Here is a 27,525-nt window from a genome sequence, read left to right on the forward strand (position 1 = left end):
TCCAAACTTTAGATTTTTGGTGCATATATATGGAAACTAAAAATTTGTATCTTGGTTAATAAAGGAGCTACGACTTTGGAAATAGTCGCGTTGGATTCAGAACGACGAAACTAAGACAAAACCGTTGGACTTTTAAAGCTAGTACTGACAGAAGTCGAGATATAGATTTCCAAACTTTGGGTTTTTGGTGCACATATATGGAAACTGAAAATTTGTATCTCGGTTATTAAAGGAGCTACGACTTTGGGAATAGTCGCCTTGGATTCAGAATGACGAAACTAAGACAGAACCGTTAGATTTTTTAAGCTAGTACTTACAGAAGTCGAGATATAGATTTCCAAACTTTGGGTTTTTGGTGCACATATATGGAAACTGAAAATTTGTATCTCGGTTATTAAAGGAGCTACGACTTTGGAAATAGTCTTGTTGGATTCAGAACGACGAAACTAAGAGAGAACCGTTGGATTTTTAAAGCTAGTACTGACAGAAGTCGAGATATAGATTTCCAAACTTTGGGTTTTTGGAGCACATATATGGAAACTGAAAATTTGTATCTCGGTTATTAAAGGAGCTACGACTTTGGGAAGAGTCGCGTTGGATTTAGAACGACGAAACTAAGAGAGAACCGTTGGATTTTTAAAGCTAGTACTGACAGAAGTCGAGATATAGATTTCCAAACTTTGGGTTTTTGGAGCACATATATGGAAACTGAAAATTTGTATCTCGGTTATTAAAGGAGCTACGACTTTGGGAAGAGTCGCGTTGGATTTAGAACGACGAAACTAAGAGAGAACCGTTGGATTTTTAAAGCTAGTACTGACAGAAGTCGAGATATAGATTTCCAAACTTTGGGTTTTTGGTGCATATATATGGAAACTAAAAATTTGTATCTCGGTTATTAAAGGAGCTACGACTTTGGGAATAGTCGCGTTGGATTTAGAACGACGAAACTAAGACAAAACCGTTGGATTTTTAAAGCTAGTACTGACAGAAGTCGAGATATAGATTTCCAAACTTTGGGTTTTTGGTGCATATATATGGAAACTAAAAATTTGTATCTCAGTTATTAAAGGAGCTACGACTTTGGGAATAGTCGCGTTGGATTTAGAACGACGAAACTAAGAGAGAACCGTTGGATTTTTAAAGCTAGTACTGACAGAAGTCGAGATATAGATTTCCAAACTTTGGGTTTTTGGTGCACATATATGGAAACTGAAAATTTGTATCTCGGTTATTAAAGGAGCTACGACTTTGGGAAGAGTCGCGTTGGATTTAGAACGACGAAACTAAGAGAGAACCGTTGGATTTTTAAAGCTAGTACTGACAGAAGTCGAGATATGGATTTCCAAACTTTGGGTTTTTGGTGCACATATATGGAAACTGAAAATTTGTATCTCGGTTATTAAAGGAGCTACGACTTTGGGAATAGTCGCGTTGGATTTAGAACGACGAAACTAAGAGAGAACCGTTGGATTTTTAAAGCTAGTACTGACAGAAGTCGAGATATGGATTTCCAAACTTTGGGTTTTTGGTGCACATATATGGAAACTGAAAATTTGTATCTCGGTTATTAAAGGAGCTACGACTTTGGGAATAGTCGCGTTGGATTTAGAACGACGAAACTAAGAGAGAACCGTTGGATTTTTTAAGCTAGTACTGACAGAAGTCGAGATATAGATTTCCAAACTTTGGGTTTTTGGTGCACATATATGGAAACTGAAAATTTGTATCTCGGTTATTAAAGGAGCTACGACTTTGGGAATAGTCGCGTTGGATTTAGAACGACGAAACTAAGAGAGAACCGTTGGATTTTTTAAGCTAGTACTGACAGAAGTCGAGATATAGATTTCCAAACTTTGGGTTTTTGGTGCACATATATGGAAACTGAAAATTTGTATCTCGGTTATTAAAGGAGCTACGACTTTGGGAATAGTCTCGTTGGATTCAGAACGACGAAACTAAGACAGAACCGTTGGATTTTTTAAGCTAGTACTGACAGAAGTCGAGATATAGATTTCCAAACTTTGGGTTTTTGGAGCACATATATGGAAACTGAAAATTTGTATCTCGGTTATTAAAGGAGCTACGACTTTGGGAATAATCTCGTTGGATTCAGAACGACGAAACTAAGACAAAACCGTTGGATTTTTTAAGCTAGTACTGACAGAAGTCGAGATATAGATTTCCAAACTTTGGGTTTTTGGTGCACATATATGGAAACTGAAAATTTGTATCTCGGTTATTAAAGGAGCTACGACTTTGGGAACAGTCTCGTTGGATTCAGAACGACGAAACTAAGACAAAACCGTTGGATTTTTGAAGCTAGTACTGACAGAAGTCGAGATATAGATTTCCAAACTTTGGGTTTTTGGAGCACATATATGGAAACTGAAAATTTGTATCTCGGTTATTAAAGGAGCTACGACTTTGGGAAGAGTCGCGTTGGATTTAGAACGACGAAACTAAGAGAGAACCGTTGGATTTTTAAAGCTAGTACTGACAGAGGTCGAGATATGGATTTCCAAACTTTGGGTTTTTGGTGCACATATATGGAAACTGAAAATTTGTATCTCGGTTATTAAAGGAGCTACGACTTTGGGAAGAGTCGCGTTGGATTTAGAACGACGAAACTAAGAGAGAACCGTTGGATTTTTAAAGCTAGTACTGACAGAGGTCGAGATATGGATTTCCAAACTTTGGGTTTTTGGTGCACATATATGGAAACTGAAAATTTGTATCTCGGTTATTAAAGGAGCTACGACTTTGGGAATAGTCGCGTTGGATTTAGAACGACGAAACTAAGAGAGAACCGTTGGATTTTTTAAGCTAGTACTGACAGAAGTCGAGATATAGATTTCCAAACTTTGGGTTTTTGGTGCACATATATGGAAACTGAAAATTTGTATCTCGGTTATTAAAGGAGCTACGACTTTGGGAATAGTCTCGTTGGATTCAGAACGACGAAACTAAGACAGAACCGTTGGATTTTTTAAGCTAGTACTGACAGAAGTCGAGATATAGATTTCCAAACTTTGGGTTTTTGGAGCACATATATGGAAACTGAAAATTTGTATCTCGGTTATTAAAGGAGCTACGACTTTGGGAATAATCTCGTTGGATTCAGAACGACGAAACTAAGACAAAACCGTTGGATTTTTTAAGCTAGTACTGACAGAAGTCGAGATATAGATTTCCAAACTTTGGGTTTTTGGTGCACATATATGGAAACTGAAAATTTGTATCTCGGTTATTAAAGGAGCTACGACTTTGGGAACAGTCTCGTTGGATTCAGAACGACGAAACTAAGACAAAACCGTTGGATTTTTGAAGCTAGTACTGACAGAAGTCGAGATATAGATTTCCAAACTTTGGGTTTTTGGAGCACATATATGGAAACTGAAAATTTGTATCTCGGTTATTAAAGGAGCTACGACTTTGGGAAGAGTCGCGTTGGATTTAGAACGACGAAACTAAGAGAGAACCGTTGGATTTTTAAAGCTAGTACTCACAGAAGTCGAGATATAGATTTCCAAACTTTGGGTTTTTGGTGCACATATATGGAAACTGAAAATTTGTATCTCGGTTATTAAAGGAGCTACGACTTTGGGAAGAGTCGCGTTGGATTTAGAACGACGAAACTAAGAGAGAACCGTTGGATTTTTAAAGCTAGTACTGACAGAAGTCGAGATATGGATTTCCAAACTTTGGGTTTTTGGTGCACATATATGGAAACTGAAAATTTGTATCTCGGTTATTAAAGGAGCTACGACTTTGGGAATAGTCGCGTTGGATTTAGAACGACGAAACTAAGAGAGAACCGTTGGATTTTTAAAGCTAGTACTGACAGAAGTCGAGATATGGATTTCCAAACTTTGGGTTTTTGGTGCACATATATGGAAACTGAAAATTTGTATCTCGGTTATTAAAGGAGCTACGACTTTGGGAATAGTCGCGTTGCATTTAGAACGACGAAACTAAGAGAGAACCGTTAGATTTTTTAAGCTAGTACTGACAGAAGTCGAGATATAGATTTCCAAACTTTGGGTTTTTGGAGCACATATATGGAAACTGAAAATTTGTATCTCGGTTATTAAAGGAGCTACGACTTTGGGAATAATCTCGTTGGATTCAGAACGACGAAACTAAGACAGAACCGTTGGATTTTTTAAGCTAGTACTGACAGAAGTCGAGATATAGATTTCCAAACTTTGGGTTTTTGAAGCACATATATGGAAACTGAAAATTTGTATCTCGGTTATTAAAGGAGCTACGACTTTGGGAATAGTCGCGTTGGATTTAGAACGACGAAACTAAGAGAGAACCGTTGGATTTTTTAAGCTAGTACTGACAGAAGTCGAGATATAGATTTCCAAACTTTGGGTTTTTGGTGCACATATATGGAAACTGAAAATTTGTATCTCGGTTATTAAAGGAGCTACGACTTTAGGAATAGTCTCGTTGGATTCAGAACGACGAAACTAAGAGAGAACCGTTGGATTTTTAAAGCTAGTACTGACAGAAGTCGAGATATAGATTTCCAAACTTTGGGTTTTTGGTGCACATATATGGAAACTGAAAATTTGTATCTCGGTTATTAAAGGAGCTACGACTTTGGGAATAGTCGCGTTGGATTTAGAACGACGAAACTAAGAGAGAACCGTTGGATTTTTTAAGCTAGTACTGACAGAAGTCGAGATATAGATTTCCAAACTTTGGGTTTTTGGTGCACATATATGGAAACTGAAAATTTGTATCTCGGTTATTAAAGGAGCTACGACTTTGGGAATAGTCTCGTTGGATTCAGAACGACGAAACTAAGACAGAACCGTTGGATTTTTTAAGCTAGCACTGACAGAAGTCGAGATATAGATTTCCAAACTTTACTGACAGAAGTCGAGATATAGATTTCCAAACTTTGGGTTTTTGGAGCACATATATGGAAACTGAAAATTTGTATCTCGGTTATTAAAGGAGCTACGACTTTAGGAATAGTCTCGTTGGATTCAGAACGACGAAACTAAGAGAGAACCGTTGGATTTTTAAAGCTAGTACTGACAGAAGTCGAGATATAGATTTCCAAACTTTGGGTTTTTGGTGCACATATATGGAAACTGAAAATTTGTATCTCGGTTATTAAAGGAGCTACGACTTTGGGAATAGTCGCGTTGGATTTAGAACGACGAAACTAAGAGAGAACCGTTGGATTTTTTAAGCTAGTACTGACAGAAGTCGAGATATAGATTTCCAAACTTTGGGTTTTTGGTGCACATATATGGAAACTGAAAATTTGTATCTCGGTTATTAAAGGAGCTACGACTTTGGGAATAGTCTCGTTGGATTCAGAACGACGAAACTAAGACAGAACCGTTGGATTTTTTAAGCTAGCACTGACAGAAGTCGAGATATAGATTTCCAAACTTTACTGACAGAAGTCGAGATATAGATTTCCAAACTTTGGGTTTTTGGAGCACATATATGGAAACTGAAAATTTGTATCTCGGTTATTAAAGGAGCTACGACTTTGGGAATAGTCTCGTTGGATTCAGAACGACGAAACTAAGACAGAACCGTTGGATTTTTTAAGCTAGCACTGACAGAAGTCGAGATATAGATTTCCAAACTTTACTGACAGAAGTCGAGATATAGATTTCCAAACTTTGGGTTTTTGGTGCACATATATGGAAACTGAAAATTTGTATCTCGGTTATTAAAGGAGCTACGACTTTGGGAACAGTCTCGTTGGATTCAGAACGACGAAACTAAGAGAGAACCGTTGGATTTTTAAAGCTAGTACTCACAGAAGTCGAGATATAGATTTCCAAACTTTGGGTTTTTGGTGCACATATATGGAAACTGAAAATTTGTATCTCGGTTATTAAAGGAGCTACGACTTTGGGAACAGTCTCGTTGGATTCAGAACGACGAAACTAAGAGAGAACCGTTGGATTTTTAAAGCTAGTACTCACAGAAGTCGAGATATAGATTTCCAAACTTTGGGTTTTTGGTGCACATATATGGAAACTGAAAATTTGTATCTCGGTTATTAAAGGAGCTACGACTTTGGGAAGAGTTGCGTTGGATTTAGAACGACGAAACTAAGAGAGAACCGTTGGATTTTTAAAGCTAGTACTGACAGAAGTCGAGATATGGATTTCCAAACTTTGGGTTTTTGGTGCACATATATGGAAACTGAAAATTTGTATCTCGGTTATTAAAGGAGCTACGACTTTGGGAGTAGTCTCGTTGGATTCAGAACGACGAAACTAAGACAGAACCGTTGGATTTTTTAAGCTAGTACTGACAGAAGTCGAGATATAGATTTCCAAACTTTGGGTTTTTGGAGCACATATATGGAAACTGAAAATTTGTATCTCGGTTATTAAAGGAGCTACGACTTTGGGAATAATCTCGTTGGATTCAGAACGACGAAACTAAGACAAAACCGTTGGATTTTTTAAGCTAGTACTGACAGAAGTCGAGATATAGATTTCCAAACTTTGGGTTTTTGGTGCACATATATGGAAACTGAAAATTTGTATCTCGGTTATTAAAGGAGCTACGACTTTGGGAACAGTCTCGTTGGATTCAGAACGACGAAACTAAGACAAAACCGTTGGATTTTTGAAGCTAGTACTGACAGAAGTCGAGATATAGATTTCCAAACTTTGGGTTTTTGGAGCACATATATGGAAACTGAAAATTTGTATCTCGGTTATTAAAGGAGACACATTCTCGTGAGAGTTAAGAGAGAACCGTTGGATTTTTAAAGCTAGTACTCACAGAAGTCGAGATATAGATTTCCAAACTTTGGGTTTTTGGTGCACATATATGGAAACTGAAAATTTGTATCTCGGTTATTAAAGGAGCTACGACTTTGGGAAAGAGTCGCGTTGGATTTAGAACGACGAAACTAAGAGAGAACCGTTGGATTTTTAAAGCTAGTACTGACAGAAGTCGAGATATGGATTTCCAAACTTTGGGTTTTTGGTGCACATATATGGAAACTGAAAATTTGTATCTCGGTTATTAAAGGAGCTACGACTTTGGGAATAGTCGCGTTGGATTTAGAACGACGAAACTAAGAGAGAACCGTTGGGATTTTTTAAAGCTAGTACTGACAGAAGTCGAGATATGGATTTCCAAACTTTGGGTTTTTGGTGCACCATATATGGAAACTGAAAATTTGTATCTCGGTTATTAAAGGAGCTACGACTTTGGGAATAGTCGCGTTGGATTTAGAACGACGAAACTAAAGAGAGAACCGTTAGATTTTTTAAGCTAGTACTGACAGAAGTCGAGATATAGATTTCCAAACTTTGGGTTTTTGGAGCACATATATGGAAAACTGAAAATTTGTATCTCGGTTATTAAAGGAGCTACGACTTTGGGAATAATCTCGTTGGATTCAGAAACGACGAAACTAAGACAGAACCGTTGGATTTTTTAAGCTAGTACTGACAGAAGTCGAGATATAGATTTCCAAACTTTGGGTTTTTGGTGCACATATATGGAAACTGAAAAATTTGTATCTCGGTTATTAAAGGAGCTACGACTTTGGGAAGAGTCGCGTTGGATTTAGAACGACGAAACTAAGAGAGAAACCGTTGGATTTTTAAAGCTAGTACTGACAGAAGTCGAGATATGGATTTCCAAACTTTGGGTTTTTTGGTGCACATATATGGAAAACTGAAAATTTGTATCTCGGTTATTAAAGGAGCTACGACTTTGGGAATAGTCGCGTTGGATTTAGAACGACGAAACTAAGAGAGAACCGTTGGATTTTTAAAGCTAGTACTGACAGAAGTCGAGATATGGATTTCCAAACTTTGGGTTTTTGGTGCACATATATGGAAACTGAAAATTTGTTATCTCGGTTATTAAAGGAGCTACGACTTTGGGAATAGTCCGCGTTGCATTTAAGAACGACGAAACTAAGAGAGAACCGTTAGATTTTTTTTAAGCTAGTACTGACAGAAGTCGAGATATAGATTTCCAAACTTTGGGTTTTTGGAGCACATATATGGAAACTGAAAATTTGTATCTCGGTTATTAAAGGAGCTACGACTTTGGGAATAATCTCGTTGGATTCAGAACGACGAAACTAAGACAGAACCGTTGGATTTTTTAAGCTAGTAGTGACAGAAGTCGAGATATAAGATTTCCAAACTTTGGGTTTTTGAAGCACATATATGGAAACTGAAAAATTTGTATCTCGGTTATTAAAGGAGGCTACGACCTTGGGAATAGTCCGCGTTGGATTTAGAACGACGAAACTAAGAGAGAACCGTTGGATTTTTTAAGCTAGTACTGACAGAAGTCGAGATATAGATTTCCAAACTTTGGGTTTTTGGTGCACATATATGGAAACTGAAAAATTTGTATCTCCGGTTATTAAAGGGAGCTACGACTTTGGGAATAGTCTCGTTGGATTCAGAACGACGAAGCTAAGACAGAACCGTTGGATTTTTTAAGCTAGTACTGACAGAAGTCGAGATATAGATTTCCAAACTTTGGGTTTTTGGAGCACATATATGGAAAACTGAAAATTTGTATCTCGGTTATTAAAGGAGCTACGACTTTGGGAATAGTCTCGTTGGATTCAGAACGACGAAACTAAGACAGAACCGTTGGATTTTTTAAGCTAGCACTGACAGAAGTCGAGATACAGATTTCCAAACTTTACTGACAGAAGTCGAGATATAGATTTCCAAACTTTGGGTTTTTGGAGCACATATATGGAAACTGAAAATTTGTATCTCGGTTATTAAAGGAGCTACGACTTTGGGAATAGTCTCGTTTGATTCAGAACGACGAAACTAAGACAGAACCGTTGGATTTTTTAAGCTAGTACTGACAGAAGTCGAGATATAGATTTCCAAACTTTGGGTTTTTGGAGCACATATATGGAAACTGAAAAATTTGTATCTCGGTTATTAAAGGAGCTACGACTTTGGGAATAGTCTCGTTGGATTCAGAACGACGAAACTAAGACAGAACCGTTGGATTTTTTAAGCTAGCACTGACAGAAGTCGAGATATAGATTTCCAAACTTTACTGACAGAAGTCGAGATATAGATTTCCAAACTTTGGGTTTTTGGAGCACATATATGGAAACTGAAAATTTGTATCTCGGTTATTAAAGGAGCTACGACTTTAGGAATAGTCTCGTTGGATTCAGAACGACGAAACTAAGAGAGAACCGTTGGATTTTTAAAAGCTAGTACTGACAGAAGTCGAGATATAGATTTCCAAACTTTGGGTTTTTGGTGCACATATATGGAAACTGAAAATTTGTATCTCGGTTATTAAAGGAGCTACGACTTTGGGAATAGTCGCGTTGGATTTAGAACGACGAAACTAAGAGAGAACCGTTGGATTTTTTAAGCTAGTACTGACAGAAGTCGAGATATAGATTTCCAAACTTTGGGTTTTTGGTGCACATATATGGAAACTGAAAATTTGTATCTCGGTTATTAAAGGAGCTACGACTTTGGGAATAGTCTCGTTGGATTCAGAACGACGAAACTAAGACAGAACCGTTGGATTTTTTAAGCTAGCACTGACAGAAGTCGAGATATAGATTTCCAAACTTTACTGACAGAAGTCGAGATATAGATTTCCAAACTTTGGGTTTTTGGAGCACATATATGGAAACTGAAAATTTGTATCTCGGTTATTAAAGGAGCTACGACTTTGGGAATAGTCTCGTTGGATTCAGAACGACGAAACTAAGACAGAACCGTTGGATTTTTTAAGCTAGCACTGACAGAAGTCGAGATATAGATTTCCAAACTTTACTGACAGAAGTCGAGATATAGATTTCCAAACTTTGGGTTTTTGGTGCACATATATGGAAACTGAAAATTTGTATCTCGGTTATTAAAGGAGCTACGACTTTGGGAACAGTCTCGTTGGATTCAGAACGACGAAACTAAGAGAGAACCGTTGGATTTTTAAAGCTAGTACTCACAGAAGTCGAGATATAGATTTCCAAACTTTGGGTTTTTGGTGCACATATATGGAAACTGAAAATTTGTATCTCGGTTATTAAAGGAGCTACGACTTTGGGAACAGTCTCGTTGGATTCAGAACGACGAAACTAAGAGAGAACCGTTGGATTTTTAAAGCTAGTACTCACAGAAGTCGAGATATAGATTTCCAAACTTTGGGTTTTTGGTGCACATATATGGAAACTGAAAATTTGTATCTCGGTTATTAAAGGAGCTACGACTTTGGGAACAGTCTCGTTGGATTCAGAACGACGAAACTAAGAGAGAACCGTTGGATTTTTAAAGCTAGTACTCACAGAAGTCGAGATATAGATTTCCAAACTTTGGGTTTTTGGTGCACATATATGGAAACTGAAAATTTGTATCTCGGTTATTAAAGGAGCTACGACTTTGGGAACAGTCTCGTTGGATTCAGAACGACGAAACTAAGAGAGAACCGTTGGATTTTTAAAGCTAGTACTCACAGAAGTCGAGATATAGATTTCCAAACTTTGGGTTTTTGGTGCACATATATGGAAACTGAAAATTTGTATCTCGGTTATTAAAGGAGCTACGACTTTGGGAAGAGTTGCGTTGGATTTAGAACGACGAAACTAAGAGAGAACCGTTGGATTTTTAAAGCTAGTACTGACAGAAGTCGAGATATGGATTTCCAAACTTTGGGTTTTTGGTGCACATATATGGAAACTGAAAATTTGTATCTCGGTTATTAAAGGAGCTACGACTTTGGGAATAGTCTCGTTGGATTCAGAACGACGAAACTAAGACAGAACCGTTGGATTTTTTAAGCTAGTACTGACAGAAGTCGAGATATAGATTTCCAAACTTTGGGTTTTTGGAGCACATATATGGAAACTGAAAATTTGTATCTCGGTTATTAAAGGAGCTACGACTTTGGGAATAATCTCGTTGGATTCAGAACGACGAAACTAAGACAAAACCGTTGGATTTTTTAAGCTAGTACTGACAGAAGTCGAGATATAGATTTCCAAACTTTGGGTTTTTGGTGCACATATATGGAAACTGAAAATTTATATCTCGGTTATTAAAGGAGCTACGACTTTGGGAACAGTCTCGTTGGATTCAGAACGACGAAACTAAGACAAAACCGTTGGATTTTTGAAGCTAGTACTGACAGAAGTCGAGATATAGATTTCCAAACTTTGGGTTTTTGGAGCACATATATGGAAACTGAAAATTTGTATCTCGGTTATTAAAGGAGCTACGACTTTGGGAAGAGTCGCGTTGGATTTAGAACGACGAAACTAAGAGAGAACCGTTGGATTTTTAAAGCTAGTACTCACAGAAGTCGAGATATAGATTTCCAAACTTTGGGTTTTTGGTGCACATATATGGAAACTGAAAATTTGTATCTCGGTTATTAAAGGAGCTACGACTTTGGGAAGAGTCGCGTTGGATTTAGAACGACGAAACTAAGAGAGAACCGTTGGATTTTTAAAGCTAGTACTGACAGAAGTCGAGATATGGATTTCCAAACTTTGGGTTTTTGGTGCACATATATGGAAACTGAAAATTTGTATCTCGGTTATTAAAGGAGCTACGACTTTGGGAATAGTCGCGTTGGATTTAGAACGACGAAACTAAGAGAGAACCGTTGGATTTTTAAAGCTAGTACTGACAGAAGTCGAGATATGGATTTCCAAACTTTGGGTTTTTGGTGCACATATATGGAAACTGAAAATTTGTATCTCGGTTATTAAAGGAGCTACGACTTTGGGAATAGTCGCGTTGGATTTAGAACGACGAAACTAAGAGAGAACCGTTAGATTTTTTAAGCTAGTACTGACAGAAGTCGAGATATAGATTTCCAAACTTTGGGTTTTTGGAGCACATATATGGAAACTGAAAATTTGTATCTCGGTTATTAAAGGAGCTACGACTTTGGGAATAATCTCGTTGGATTCAGAACGACGAAACTAAGACAGAACCGTTGGATTTTTTAAGCTAGTACTGACAGAAGTCGAGATATAGATTTCCAAACTTTGGGTTTTTGGTGCACATATATGGAAACTGAAAATTTGTATCTCGGTTATTAAAGGAGCTACGACTTTGGGAAGAGTCGCGTTGGATTTAGAACGACGAAACTAAGAGAGAACCGTTGGATTTTTAAAGCTAGTACTGACAGAAGTCGAGATATGGATTTCCAAACTTTGGGTTTTTGGTGCACATATATGGAAACTGAAAATTTGTATCTCGGTTATTAAAGGAGCTACGACTTTGGGAATAGTCGCGTTGGATTTAGAACGACGAAACTAAGAGAGAACCGTTGGATTTTTAAAGCTAGTACTGACAGAAGTCGAGATATGGATTTCCAAACTTTGGGTTTTTGGTGCACATATATGGAAACTGAAAATTTGTATCTCGGTTATTAAAGGAGCTACGACTTTGGGAATAGTCGCGTTGCATTTAGAACGACGAAACTAAGAGAGAACCGTTAGATTTTTTAAGCTAGTACTGACAGAAGTCGAGATATAGATTTCCAAACTTTGGGTTTTTGGAGCACATATATGGAAACTGAAAATTTGTATCTCGGTTATTAAAGGAGCTACGACTTTGGGAATAATCTCGTTGGATTCAGAACGACGAAACTAAGACAGAACCGTTGGATTTTTTAAGCTAGTAGTGACAGAAGTCGAGATATAGATTTCCAAACTTTGGGTTTTTGAAGCACATATATGGAAACTGAAAATTTGTATCTCGGTTATTAAAGGAGCTACGACTTTGGGAATAGTCGCGTTGGATTTAGAACGACGAAACTAAGAGAGAACCGTTGGATTTTTTAAGCTAGTACTGACAGAAGTCGAGATATAGATTTCCAAACTTTGGGTTTTTGGTGCACATATATGGAAACTGAAAATTTGTATCTCGGTTATTAAAGGAGCTACGACTTTGGGAATAGTCTCGTTGGATTCAGAACGACGAAGCTAAGACAGAACCGTTGGATTTTTTAAGCTAGTACTGACAGAAGTCGAGATATAGATTTCCAAACTTTGGGTTTTTGGAGCACATATATGGAAACTGAAAATTTGTATCTCGGTTATTAAAGGAGCTACGACTTTGGGAATAGTCTCGTTGGATTCAGAACGACGAAACTAAGACAGAACCGTTGGATTTTTTAAGCTAGCACTGACAGAAGTCGAGATATAGATTTCCAAACTTTACTGACAGAAGTCGAGATATAGATTTCCAAACTTTGGGTTTTTGGAGCACATATATGGAAACTGAAAATTTGTATCTCGGTTATTAAAGGAGCTACGACTTTGGGAATAGTCTCGTTTGATTCAGAACGACGAAACTAAGACAGAACCGTTGGATTTTTTAAGCTAGTACTGACAGAAGTCGAGATATAGATTTCCAAACTTTGGGTTTTTGGAGCACATATATGGAAACTGAAAATTTGTATCTCGGTTATTAAAGGAGCTACGACTTTGGGAATAGTCTCGTTGGATTCAGAACGACGAAACTAAGACAGAACCGTTGGATTTTTTAAGCTAGCACTGACAGAAGTCGAGATATAGATTTCCAAACTTTACTGACAGAAGTCGAGATATAGATTTCCAAACTTTGGGTTTTTGGAGCACATATATGGAAACTGAAAATTTGTATCTCGGTTATTAAAGGAGCTACGACTTTGGGAAGAGTCGCGTTGGATTTAGAACGACGAAACTAAGAGAGAACCGTTGGATTTTTAAAGCTAGTACTCACAGAAGTCGAGATATAGATTTCCAAACTTTGGGTTTTTGGTGCACATATATGGAAACTGAAAATTTGTATCTCGGTTATTAAAGGAGCTACGACTTTGGGAAGAGTCGCGTTGGATTTAGAACGACGAAACTAAGAGAGAACCGTTGGATTTTTAAAGCTAGTACTGACAGAAGTCGAGATATGGATTTCCAAACTTTGGGTTTTTGGTGCACATATATGGAAACTGAAAATTTGTATCTCGGTTATTAAAGGAGCTACGACTTTGGGAATAGTCGCGTTGGATTTAGAACGACGAAACTAAGAGAGAACCGTTAGATTTTTTAAGCTAGTACTGACAGAAGTCGAGATATAGATTTCCAAACTTTGGGTTTTTGGAGCACATATATGGAAACTGAAAATTTGTATCTCGGTTATTAAAGAAACTACGACTTTGGGAATAATCTCGTTGGATTCAGAACGACGAAACTAAGACAGAACCGTTGGATTTTTTAAGCTAGTACTGACAGAAGTCGAGATATAGATTTCCAAGCTTTGGGTTTTTGGAGCACATATATGGAAACTGAAAATTTGTATCTCGGTTATTAAAAGAGGCTACGACTTTGGGAATAGTCTCGTTGGATTCAGAACGACGAAACTAAGAGAGAACCGTTGAATTTTTAAAGCTAGTACTGACAGAAGTCGAGATATAGATTTCCAAACTTTGGGTTTTTGGAGCACATATATGGAAACTGAAAATTTGTATCTCGGTTATTAAAGGAGCTACGACTTTGGGAATAGTCTCGTTCGATTCAGAACGACGAAACTAAGACAGAACCGTTGGATTTTTTAAGCTAGTACTGACAGAAGTCGAGATATAGATTTCCAAACTTTGGGTTTTTGGTGCACATATATGGAAACTGAAAATTTGTATCTCGGTTATTAAAGGAGCTACGACTTTGGGAATAGTCTCGTTGGATTCAGAACGACGAAACTAAGACAGAACCGTTGGATTTTTTAAGCTAGTACTGACAGAAGTCGAGATATAGATTTCCAAACTTTGGGTTTTTGGTGCACATATATGGAAACTGAAAATTTGTATCTCGGTTATTAAAGGAGCTACAACTTTGGGAATAGTCTCGTTGGATTCAGAACGACGAAACTAAGACAGAACCGTTGGATTTTTTAAGCTAGTACTGACAGAAGTCGAGATATAGATTTCCAAACTTTGGGTTTTTGGAGCACATATATGGAAACTGAAAATTTGTATCTCGGTTATTAAAGGAGCTACAACTTTGGGAATAGTCTCGTTCGATTCAGAACGACGAAACTAAGACAGAACCGTTGGATTTTTTAAGCTAGTACTGACAGAAGTCGAGATATAGATTTCCAAGCTTTGGGTTTTTGGAGCACATATATGGAAACTGAAAATTTGTATCTCGGTTATTAAAAGAGGCTACGACTTTGGGAATAGTCTCGTTGGATTCAGAACGACGAAACTAAGAGAGAACCGTTGAATTTTTAAAGCTAGTACTGACAGAAGTCGAGATATAGATTTCCAAACTTTGGGTTTTTGGAGCACATATATGGAAACTGAAAATTTGTATCTCGGTTATTAAAGGAGCTACGACTTTGGGAATAGTCTCGTTCGATTCAGAACGACGAAACTAAGACAGAACCGTTGGATTTTTTAAGCTAGTACTGACAGAAGTCGAGATATAGATTTCCAAACTTTGGGTTTTTGGTGCACATATATGGAAACTGAAAATTTGTATCTCGGTTATCAAAGGAGCTACGACTTTGGGAATAGTCTCGTTGGATTCAGAACGACGAAACTAAGACAGAACCGTTGGATTTTTTTAACTAGTACTGACAGAAGTACACATCTCGTGAGAGTAACTTTGGGTTTTTGGAGCACATATATGGAAACTGAAAATTTGTATCTCGGTTATTAAAGGAGCTACGACTTTGGGAATAGTCTCGTTCGATTCAGAACGACGAAACTAAGACAGAACCGTTGGATTTTTTAAGCTAGTACTGACAGAAGTCGAGATATAGATTTCCAAACTTTGGGTTTTTGGAGCACATATATGGAAACTGAAAATTTGTATCTCGGTTATTAAAGGAGCTACGACTTTGGGAATAGTCTCGTTGGATTCAAAACGACGAAACTAAGAGAGAACCGTTGGATTTTTAAAGCTAGTACTGACAGAAGTCGAGATATAGATTTCCAAACTTTGGGTTTTTGGAGCACATATATGGAAACTGAAAATTTGTATCTCGGTTATTAAAGGAGCTACGACTTTGGGAATAGTCTCGTTCGATTCAGAACGACGAAACTAAGACAGAACCGTTGGATTTTTTAAGCTAGTACTGACAGAAGTCGAGATATAGATTTCCAAACTTTGGGTTTTTGGAGCACATATATGGAAACTGAAAATTTGTATCTCGGTTATTAAAGGAGCTACGACTTTGGGAATAGTCTCGTTGGATTCAGAACGACGAAACTAAGAGAGAACCGTTGGATTTTTAAAGCTAGTACTGACAGAAGTCGAGATATAGATTTCCAAACTTTGGGTTTTTGGAGCACATATATGGAAACTGAAAATTTGTATCTTGGTTATTAAAGGAGCTACGACTTTGGGAATAGTCTCGATCGATTCAGAACGACGAAACTAAGACAGAACCGTTGGATTTTTTAAGCTAGTACTGACAGAAGTCGAGATATAGATTTCCAAACTTTGGGTTTTTGGAGCACATATATGGAAACTGAAAATTTGTATCTCGGTTATTAAAGGAGCTACGACTTTGGGAATAGTCTCGTTGGATTCAGAACGACGAAACTAAGACAGAACCGTTGGATTTTTTAAGCTAGTACTGACAGAAGTCGAGATATAGATTTCCAAGCTTTGGGTTTTTGGAGCACATATATGGAAACTGAAAATTTGTATCTCGGTTATTAAAGGAGCTACGACTTTGGGAATAGTCGCGTTGGATTTAGAACGACGAAACTAAGAGAGAACCGTTGGATTTTTAAAGCTAGTACTGACAGAAGTCGACATATAGATTTCCAAACTTTGGGTTTTTGGTGCACATATATGGAAACTGAAAATTTGTATCTCGGTTATTAAAGGAGCTACGACTTTGGGAATAGTCTCGTTGGATTCAGAACGACGAAACTAAGAGAGAACCGTTGGATTTTTAAAGCTAGTACTGACAGAAGTCGAGATATAGATTTCCAAACTTTGGGTTTTTGGAGCACATATGTGGAAACTGAAAATTTGTATCTCGGTTACTAAAGGAGCTACGACTTTGGGAATAGTCTCGTTGGATTCAGAACGACGAAACTAAGAGAGAACCGTTGGATTTTTAAAGCTAGTACTGACAGAAGTCGAGATATAGATTTCCAAACTTTGGGTTTTTGGAGCACATATATGGAAACTGAAAATTTGTATCTCGGTTATTAAAGGAGCTACGACTTTGGGAATAGTCTCGTTGGATTCAAAACGACGAAACTAAGAGAGAACCGTTGGATTTTTAAAGCTAGTACTGACAGAAGTCGAGATATAGATTTCCAAACTTTGGGTTTTTGGAGCACATATATGGAAACTGAAAATTTGTATCTCGGTTATTAAAGGAGCTACGACTTTGGGAATAGTCTCGTTGGATTCAAAACGACGAAACTAAGAGAGAACCGTTGGATTTTTAAAGCTAGTACTGACAGAAGTCGAGATATAGATTTCCAAACTTTGGGTTTTTGGAGCACATATATGGAAACTGAAAATTTGTATCTCGGTTATTAAAGGAGCTACGACTTTGGGAATAGTCTCGTTGGATTCAAAACGACGAAACTAAGAGAGAACCGTTGGATTTTTAAAGCTAGTACTGACAGAAGTCGAGATATAGATTTCCAAACTTTGGGTTTTTGGAGCACATATATGGAAACTGAAAATTTGTATCTCGGTTATTAAAGGAGCTACGACTTTGGGAATAGTCGCGTTGGATTTAGAACGACGAAACTAAGAGAGAACCGTTGGATTTTTAAAGCTAGTACTGACAGAAGTCGAGATATAGATTTCCAAACTTTGGGTTTTTGGAGCACATATATGGAAACTGAAAATTTGTATCTCGGTTATTAAAGGAGCTACGACTTTGGGAATAGTCTCGTTGGATTCAGAACGACGAAACTAAGAGAGAACCGTTGGATTCTTAAAGCTAGTACTGACAGAAGTCGAGATATAGATTTCCAAACTTTGGGTTTTTGGAGCACATATATGGAAACTGAAAATTTGTATCTCGGTTATTAAAGGAGCTACGACTTTGGGAATAGTCTCGTTGGATTCAGAACGACGAAACTAAGAGAGAACCGTTGGATTCTTAAAGCTAGTACTGACAGAAGTCGAGATATAGATTTCCAAACTTTGGGTTTTTGGAGCACATATATGGAAACTGAAAATTTGTATCTCGGTTATTAAAGGAGCTACGACTTTGGGAATAGTCTCGTTGGATTCAGAACGACGAAACTAAGACAGAACCGTTGGATTTTTAAAGCTAGTACTGACAGAAGTCGAGATATAGATTTCCAAACTTTGGGTTTTTGGAGCACAAATATGGAAACTGAAAATTTGTATCTCGGTTATTAAAGGAGCTACGACTTTGGGAATAGTCTCGTTGGATTCAGAACGACGAAACTAAGAGAGAACCGTTGGATTCTTAAAGCTAGTACTGACAGAAGTCGAGATATAGATTTCCAAACTTTGGGTTTTTGGAGCACATATATGGAAACTGAAAATTTGTATCTCGGTTATTAAAGGAGCTACGACTTTGGGAATAGTCTCGTTGGATTCAGAACGACGAAACTAAGAGAGAACCGTTGGATTCTTAAAGCTAGTACTGACAGAAGTCGAGATATAGATTTCCAAACTTTGGGTTTTTGGAGCACATATATGGAAACTGAAAATTTGTATCTCGGTTATTAAAGGAGCTACGACTTTGGGAATAGTCTCGTTGGATTCAGAACGACGAAACTAAGACAGAACCGTTGGATTTTTAAAGCTAGTACTGACAGAAGTCGAGATATAGATTTCCAAACTTTGGGTTTTTGGAGCACATATATGGAAACTGAAAATTTGTATCTCGGTTATTAAAGGAGCTACGACTTTGGGAATAGTCTCGTTGGATTCAGAACGACGAAACTAAGAGAGAACCGTTGGATTCTTAAAGCTAGTACTGACAGAAGTCGAGATATAGATTTCCAAACTTTGGGTTTTTGGAGCACATATATGGAAACTGAAAATTTGTATCTCGGTTATTAAAGGAGCTACGACTTTGGGAATAGTCGCGTTGGATTTAGAACGACGAAACTAAGAGAGAACCGTTGGATTTTTAAGGCTAGTACTGACAGAAGTCGAGATATAGATTTCCAAACTTTGGGTTTTTGGTGCACATATATGGAAACTGAAAATTTGTATCTCGGTTATTAAAGGAGCTACGACTTTGGGAATAGTCGCGTTGGATTTAGAACGACGAAACTAAGAGAGAACCGTTGGATTTTTAAAGCTAGTACTGACAGAAGTCGAGATATAGATTTCCAAACTTTGGGTTTTTGGAGCACATATATGGAAACTGAAAATTTGTATCTCGGTTATTAAAGGAGCTACGACTTTGGGAATAGTCGCGTTGGATTTAGAACGACGAAACTAAGAGAGAACCGTTGGATTTTTAAGGCTAGTACTGACAGAAGTCGAGATATAGATTTCCAAACTTTGGGTTTTTGGTGCACATATATGGAAACTGAAAATTTGTATCTCGGTTATTAAAGGAGCTACGACTTTGGGAATAGTCTCGTTCGATTCAGAACGACGAAACTAAGACAGAACCGTTGGATTTTTTAAGCTAGTACTGACAGAAGTCGAGATATAGATTTCCAAACTTTGGGTTTTTGGAGCACATATATGGAAACTGAAAATTTGTATCTCGGTTATTAAAGGAGCTACGACTTTGGGAATAGTCTCGTTGGATTCAAAACGACGAAACTAAGAGAGAACCGTTGGATTTTTAAAGCTAGTACTGACAGAAGTCGAGATATAGATTTCCAAACTTTGGGTTTTTGGAGCACATATATGGAAACTGAAAATTTGTATCTCGGTTATTAAAGGAGCTACGACTTTGGGAATAGTCTCGTTCGATTCAGAACGACGAAACTAAGACAGAACCGTTGGATTTTTTAAGCTAGTACTGACAGAAGTCGAGATATAGATTTCCAAACTTTGGGTTTTTGGAGCACATATATGGAAACTGAAAATTTGTATCTCGGTTATTAAAAGAGCTACGACTTTGGGAATAGTCTCGTTGGATTCAGAACGACGAAACTAAGAGAGAACCGTTGGATTTTTAAAGCTAGTACTGACAGAAGTCGAGATATAGATTTCCAAACTTTGGGTTTTTGGAGCACATATATGGAAACTGAAAATTTGTATCTTGGTTATTAAAGGAGCTACGACTTTGGGAATAGTCTCGATCGATTCAGAACGACGAAACTAAGACAGAACCGTTGGATTTTTTAAGCTAGTACTGACAGAAGTCGAGATATAGATTTCCAAACTTTGGGTTTTTGGAGCACATATATGGAAACTGAAAATTTGTATCTCGGTTATTAAAGGAGCTACGACTTTGGGAATAGTCTCGTTGGATTCAGAACGACGAAACTAAGACAGAACCGTTGGATTTTTTAAGCTAGTACTGACAGAAGTCGAGATATAGATTTCCAAGCTTTGGGTTTTTGGAGCACATATATGGAAACTGAAAATTTGTATCTCGGTTATTAAAGGAGCTACGACTTTGGGAATAGTCGCGTTGGATTTAGAACGACGAAACTAAGAGAGAACCGTTGGATTTTTAAAGCTAGTACTGACAGAAGTCGAGATATAGATTTCCAAACTTTGGGTTTTTGGTGCACATATATGGAAACTGAAAATTTGTATCTCGGTTATTAAAGGAGCTACGACTTTTAGGAATAGTCGCGTTGGATTTGGAACGACGAAACTAAGAGAGAACCGTTGGATTTTTAAAGCTAGTACTGACAGAAGTCGAGATATAGATTTCCAAACTTTGGGTTTTTGGAGCACATATATGGAAACTGAAAATTTGTATCTCGGTTATTAAAGGAGCTACGACTTTGGGAATAGTCTCGTTGGATGCAGAACGATGAAACTAAGACAGAACCGTTGGATTTTTTAAGCTAGTACTGACAGAAGTCGAGATATAGATTTCCAAGCTTTGGGTTTTTGGAGCACATATATGGAAACTGAAAATTTGTATCTCGGTTATTAAAGGAGCTACGACTTTGGGAATAGTCTCGTTGGATTCAGAACGACGAAACTAAGAGAGAACCGTTGGATTTTTAAAGCTAGTACTGACAGAAGTCGAGATATAGATTTCCAAACTTTGGGTTTTTGGTGCACATATATGGAAACTGAAAATTTGTATCTCGGTTATTAAAGGAGCTACGACTTTGGGAATAGTCTCGTTGGATGCAGAACGACGAAACTAAGACAGAACCGTTGGATTTTTTAAGCTAGTACTGACAGAAGTCGAGATATAGATTTCCAAGCTTTGGGTTTTTGGAGCACATATATGGAAACTGAAAATTTGTATCTCGGTTACTAAAGGAGCTACGACTTTGGGAATAGTCTCGTTGGATTCAGAACGACGAAACTAAGAGAGAACCGTTGGATTTTTAAAGCTAGTACTGACAGAAGTCGAGATATTGATTTCCAAACTTTGGGTTTTTTGTGCACATATATGGAAACTGAAAATTTGTATCTCGGTTATTAAAGGAGCTACGACTTTGGGAATAGTCTCGTTGGATTCAGAACGACGAAACTAAGATAAAACCGTTGGATTTTTAAAGCTAGTACTGACAGAAGTCGAGATATAGATTTCCAAACTTTGGGTTTTTGGTGCACATATATGGAAACTGAAAATTTGTATCTCGGTTATTAAAGGAGCTACGACTTTGGGAATAGTCTCGTTGGATTCAAAACGACGAAACTAAGAGAGAACCGTTGGATTTTTAAAGCTAGTACTGACAGAAGTCGAGATATAGATTTCCAAACTTTGGGTTTTTGGAGCACATATATGGAAACTGAAAATTTGTATCTCGGTTATTAAAGGAGCTACGACTTTGGGAATAGTCTCGTTGGATTCAAAACGACGAAACTAAGAGAGAACCGTTGGATTTTTAAAGCTAGTACTGACAGAAGTCGAGATATAGATTTCCAAACTTTGGGTTTTTGGAGCACATATATGGAAACTGAAAATTTGTATCTCGGTTATTAAAGGAGCTACGACTTTGGGAATAGTCTCGTTGGATTCAAAACGACGAAACTAAGAGAGAACCGTTGGATTTTTAAAGCTAGTACTGACAGAAGTCGAGATATAGATTTCCAAACTTTGGGTTTTTGGAGCACATATATGGAAACTGAAAATTTGTATCTCGGTTATTAAAGGAGCTACGACTTTGGGAATAGTCTCGTTGGATTCAGAACGACGAAACTAAGAAAGAACCGTTGGATTTTTAAAGCTAGTACTGACAGAAGTCGAGATATAGATTTCCAAACTTTGGGTTTTTGGAGCACATATATGGAAACTGAAAATTTGTATCTCGGTTATTAAAGGAGCTACGACTTTGGGAATAGTCTCGTTGGATTCAGAACGACGAAACTAAGAGAGAACCGTTGGATTTTTAAAGCTAGTACTGACAGAAGTCGAGATATAGATTTCCAAACTTTGGGTTTTTGGTGCACATATATGGAAACTGAAAATTTGTATCTCGGTTATTAAAGGAGCTACGACTTTGGGAATAGTCTCGTTGGATTCAGAACGACGAAACTAAGAGAGAACCGTTGGATTTTTAAAGCTAGTACTGACAGAAGTCGAGATATAGATTTCCAAAATTTGGGTTTTTGGAGCACATATATGGAAACTGAAAATTTGTATCTCGGTTATTAAAGGAGCTACGACTTTGGGAATAGTCTCGTTGGATTCAGAACGACGAAACTAAGAGAGAACCGTTGGATTTTTAAAGCTAGTACTGACAGAAGTCGAGATATAGATTTCCAAACTTTTGGTTTTTGGTGCACATATATGGAAACTGAAAATTTGTATCTCGGTTATTAAAGGAGCTACGACTTTGGGAATAGTCTCGTTGGATGCAGAACGACGAAACTAAGAGAGAACCGTTGGATTTTTAAAGCTAGTACTGACAGAAGTCGAGATATAGATTTCCAAACTTTGGGTTTTTGGAGCACATATATGGAAACTGAAAATTTGTATCTCGGTTATTAAAGGAGCTACGACTTTGGGAATAGTCTCGTTGGATTCAAAACGACGAAACTAAGAGAGAACCGTTGGATTTTTAAAGCTAGTACTGACAGAAGTCGAGATATAGATTTCCAAACTTTGGGTTTTTGGAGCACATATATGGAAACTGAAAATTTGTATCTCGGTTATTAAAGGAGCTACGACTTTGGGAATAGTCTCGTTGGATTCAAAACGACGAAACTAAGAGAGAACCGTTGGATTTTTAAAGCTAGTACTGACAGAAGTCGAGATATAGATTTCCAAACTTTGGGTTTTTGGAGCACATATATGGAAACTGAAAATTTGTATCTCGGGTATTAAAGGAGCTACGACTTTGGGAATAGTCGCGTTGGATTTAGAACGACGAAACTAAGAGAGAACCGTTGGATTTTTAAAGCTAGTACTGACAGAAGTCGAGATATAGATTTCCAAACTTTGGGTTTTTGGTGCACATATATGGAAACTGAAAATTTGTATCTCGGTTATTAAAGGAGCTACGACTTTGGGAATAGTCGCGTTGGATTTAGAACGACGAAACTAAGAGAGAACCGTTGGATTTTTAAAGCTAGTACTGACAGAAGTCGAGATATAGATTTCCAAACTTTGGGTTTTTGGAGCACATATATGGAAACTGAAAATTTGTATCTCGGTTATTAAAGGAGCTACAACTTTGGGAATAGTCTCGTTGGATTCAGAACGACGAAACTAAGAGAGAACCGTTAGATTCTTAAAGCTAGTACTGACAGAAGTCGAGATATAGATTTCCAAACTTTGGGTTTTTGGAGCACATATATGGAAACTGAAAATTTGTATCTCGGTTATTAAAGGAGCTACGACTTTGGGAATAGTCTCGTTGGATTCAGAACGACGAAACTAAGAGAGAACCGTTGGATTCTTAAAGCTAGTACTGACAGAAGTCGAGATATAGATTTCCAAACTTTGGGTTTTTGGAGCACATATATGGAAACTGAAAATTTGTATCTCGGTTATTAAAGGAGCTACGACTTTGGGAATAGTCTCGTTGGATTCAGAACGACGAAACTAAGACAGAACCGTTGGATTTTTAAAGCTAGTACTGACAGAAGTCGAGATATAGATTTCCAAACTTTGGGTTTTTGGAGCACAAATATGGAAACTGAAAATTTGTATCTCGGTTATTAAAGGAGCTACGACTTTGGGAATAGTCTCGTTGGATTCAGAACGACGAAACTAAGAGAGAACCGTTGGATTCTTAAAGCTAGTACTGACAGAAGTCGAGATATAGATTTCCAAACTTTGGGTTTTTGGAGCACATATATGGAAACTGAAAATTTGTATCTCGGTTATTAAAGGAGCTACGACTTTGGGAATAGTCTCGTTGGATTCAGAACGACGAAACTAAGAGAGAACCGTTGGATTCTTAAAGCTAGTACTGACAGAAGTCGAGATATAGATTTCCAAACTTTGGGTTTTTGGAGCACATATATGGAAACTGAAAATTTGTATCTCGGTTATTAAAGGAGCTACGACTTTGGGAATAGTCTCGTTGGATTCAGAACGACGAAACTAAGACAGAACCGTTGGATTTTTAAAGCTAGTACTGACAGAAGTCGAGATATAGATTTCCAAACTTTGGGTTTTTGGAGCACATATATGGAAACTGAAAATTTGTATCTCGGTTATTAAAGGAGCTACGACTTTGGGAATAGTCTCGTTGGATTCAGAACGACGAAACTAAGAGAGAACCGTTGGATTCTTAAAGCTAGTACTGACAGAAGTCGAGATATAGATTTCCAAACTTTGGGTTTTTGGAGCACATATATGGAAACTGAAAATTTGTATCTCGGTTATTAAAGGAGCTACGACTTTGGGAATAGTCGCGTTGGATTTAGAACGACGAAACTAAGAGAGAACCGTTGGATTTTTAAGGCTAGTACTGACAGAAGTCGAGATATAGATTTCCAAACTTTGGGTTTTTGGTGCACATATATGGAAACTGAAAATTTGTATCTCGGTTATTAAAGGAGCTACGACTTTGGGAATAGTCGCGTTGGATTTAGAACGACGAAACTAAGAGAGAACCGTTGGATTTTTAAAGCTAGTACTGACAGAAGTCGAGATATAGATTTCCAAACTTTGGGTTTTTGGTGCACATATATGGAAACTGAAAATTTGTATCTCGGTTATTAAAGGAGCTACGACTTTGGGAATAGTCGCGTTGGATTCAGAACGATGAAACTAAAAGAGAACCGTTGGATTTTTTAAGCTAGTACTGACAGAAGTCGAGGTATAGATTTCCAAACTTTGGGTTTTTGGTGCACATATATGGAAACTGAAAATTTGTATCTCGGTTATTAAAGGAGCTACGACTTTGGGAATAGTCTCGTTGGATTTAGAACGATGAAACTAAGATAAAACCGTTGGATTTTTAAAGCTAGTACTGACAGAAGTCGAGATATAGATTTCCAAACTTTGGGTTTTTGGTGCACATATATGGAAACTGAAAATTTGTATCTCGGTTATTAAAAAAGCTACGACTTTGGGAATAGTCTCGTTGGATTCAGAACGATGAAACTAAGATAAAACCGTTGGATTTTTAAAGCTAGTACTGACAGAAGTCGAGATATAGATTTCCAAACTTTGGGTTTTTGGTGCACATATATGGAAACTGAAAATTTGTATCTCGGTTATTAAAGGAGCTACGATTTTGGGAATAGTCTCGTTGGATTCAGAACGACGAAACTAAGAGAGAACCGTTGGATTTTTAAAGCTAGTACTGACAGAAGTCGAGATATAGATTTCCAAACTTTGGGTTTTTGGTGCACATATATGGAAACTGAAAATTTGTATCTCGGTTATTAAAGGAGCTACGACTTTGGGAATAGTCTCGTTGGATTCAGAACGACGAAACTAAGAGAGAACCGTTGGACTTTGAAAGCTAGTACTGACAGAAGTCGAGATATAGATTTCCAAACTTTGGGTTTTTGGAGCACATATGTGGAAACTGAAAATTTGTATCTCGGTTATTAAAGGAGCTACGACTTTGGGAATAGTCTCGTTGGATTCAGAACGACGAAACTAAGAGAGAACCGTTGGATTTTTAAAGCTAGTACTGACAGAAGTCGAGATATAGATTTCCAAACTTTGGGTTTTTGGAGCACATATATGGAAACTGAAAATTTGTATCTCGGTTATTAAAGGAGCTACGACTTTGGGAATAGTCTCGTTGGATTCAAAACGACGAAACTAAGAGAGAACCGTTGGATTTTTAAAGCTAGTACTGACAGAAGTCGAGATATAGATTTCCAAACTTTGGGTTTTTGGAGCACATATATGGAAACTGAAAATTTGTATCTCGGTTATTAAAGGAGCTACGACTTTGGGAATAGTCTCGTTCGATTCAGAACGACGAAACTAAGACAGAACCGTTGGATTTTTTAAGCTAGTACTGACAGAAGTCGAGATATAGATTTCCAAGCTTTGGGTTTTTGGAGCACATATATGGAAACTGAAAATTTGTATCTCGGTTATTAAAGGAGCTACGACTTTGGGAATAGTCTCGTTGGATTCAGAACGACGAAACTAAGACAGAACCGTTGGATTTTTTAAGCTAGTACTGACAAAAGTCGAGATATAGATTTCCAAACTTTGGGTTTTTGGAGCACATATGTGGAAACTGAAAATTTGTATCTCGGTTATTAAAGGAGCTACGACTTTGGGAATAGTCTCGTTGGATTCAAAACGACGAAACTAAGAGAGAACCGTTGGATTTTTAAAGCTAGTACTGACAACAGTCGAGATATAGATTTCCAAACTTTGGGTTTTTGGAGCACATATATGGAAACTGAAAATTTGTATCTCGGTTATTAAAGGAGCTACGACTTTGGGAATAGTCTCGTTGGATTCAGAACGACGAAACTAAGAGAGAACCGTTGGATTTTTAAAGCTAGTACTGACAGAAGTCGAGATATAGATTTCCAAACTTTGGGTTTTTGGAGCACATATATGGAAACTGAAAATTTGTATCTCGGTTATTAAAGGAGCTACGACTTTGGGAATAGTCGCGTTGGATTTAGAACGACGAAACTAAGAGAGAACCGTTGGATTTTTAAAGCTAGTACTGACAGAAGTCGAGATATAGATTTCCAAACTTTGGGTTTTTGGTGCACATATATGGAAACTGAAAATTTGTATCTCGGTTATTAAAGGAGCTACGACTTTTAGGAATAGTCGCGTTGGATTTGGAACGACGAAACTAAGAGAGAACCGTTGGATTTTTAAAGCTAGTACTGACAGAAGTCGAGATATAGATTTCCAAACTTTGGGTTTTTGGAGCACATATATGGAAACTGAAAATTTGTATCTCGGTTATTAAAGGAGCTACGACTTTGGGAATAGTCTCGTTGGATGCAGAACGATGAAACTAAGACAGAACCGTTGGATTTTTTAAGCTAGTACTGACAGAAGTCGA

The sequence above is a fragment of the Anthonomus grandis genome, unplaced genomic scaffold (genome assembly GCF_022605725.1).
Source record: "Anthonomus grandis grandis unplaced genomic scaffold, icAntGran1.3 ctg00000385.1, whole genome shotgun sequence".
NCBI lineage: Eukaryota > Metazoa > Arthropoda > Insecta > Coleoptera > Curculionidae > Anthonomus > Anthonomus grandis.